Source organism: Etheostoma cragini, chromosome 19 (genome assembly GCF_013103735.1).
Source record: "Etheostoma cragini isolate CJK2018 chromosome 19, CSU_Ecrag_1.0, whole genome shotgun sequence".
Lineage (NCBI taxonomy): Eukaryota > Metazoa > Chordata > Actinopteri > Perciformes > Percidae > Etheostoma > Etheostoma cragini.
The window spans coordinates 10636227-10637156 of NC_048425.1; positions in this window are offsets into that span (position 1 = coordinate 10636227).

A 930-nucleotide genomic window follows, 5' to 3' on the forward strand; every position below is an offset into this window, starting at 1 on the left:
GGGGGGGGGAACAGAGCACTGGCCACAACTGACTGGTAGAACATCTCCAACATTCTGCTGCACACGTTAAAGAATCTCAGCTTTCTCAGGAAATAGAGTCTGCTCATCCCCTTCTTGTAAACACAACCACTCCACACAGTCATCCACCAGTGCCCTGTACTCTCCCTCCTGTCCATCCCTTATACACCCAACAACTCCAGAGTCATCAGAAAACGTCTGAAGGTGAAAAGACTCTGAGTTGTACTGGAAGTCTGTGGTGTGTAAGGTGAACAGAAAAGGAGACAGCATAGTCCCCTGTGGGCCCCCCGTACCACTCACCACCACATCAGACAGAACACGGACCAGGCGGACAAACTGTGGTCTGTCTGTCAGTAGTCAGGGCTCCAGGAGACTATGGACGCATCGCAGCTTCTCACCCAGTAGCAGTGACTGGATGGTGTTGAATGCACTGGAGAAATTAAAAAATGTGATTCTCACAGTGCCGCCACCGCCATCCAGGTGCAAATGAGCTAGCTGCAGAAGATAGATGACAGCGTCGTCCACTCCCAGACGAGGCTGGTAGGCAAACTGTAGGTAGACCATCCTCGCCAGCACCTTCATCACATGGGATGTGAGAGCCACTGGGCTGTAGTCAGACAACTGACTGGCGCAGGTCTTCAGGACCCTGGGGCTGATCCCGTCCGGACCAGCAGCCTTGTGCTGGTGAAGCGTCTCCAGCTGTCTCTTCACCTGGCCAAGTGTGAATTAAAAAGCAGGGGAGGGGGCTTTAAGGGTTAGTGGGCGGAGAGGAAATGTGCTGTAGTGGTGGTGGGAGGCGTGGGCTGACTGCAGGAGGGCTGACTACAGGGGAGTGAGGAGGGAGGTGTGGGAACAAAAGGGAGGGGGGGCAATGAGGGGGTGTAGGGGGTTGGTGGAGTGGTAGAGGAGGCA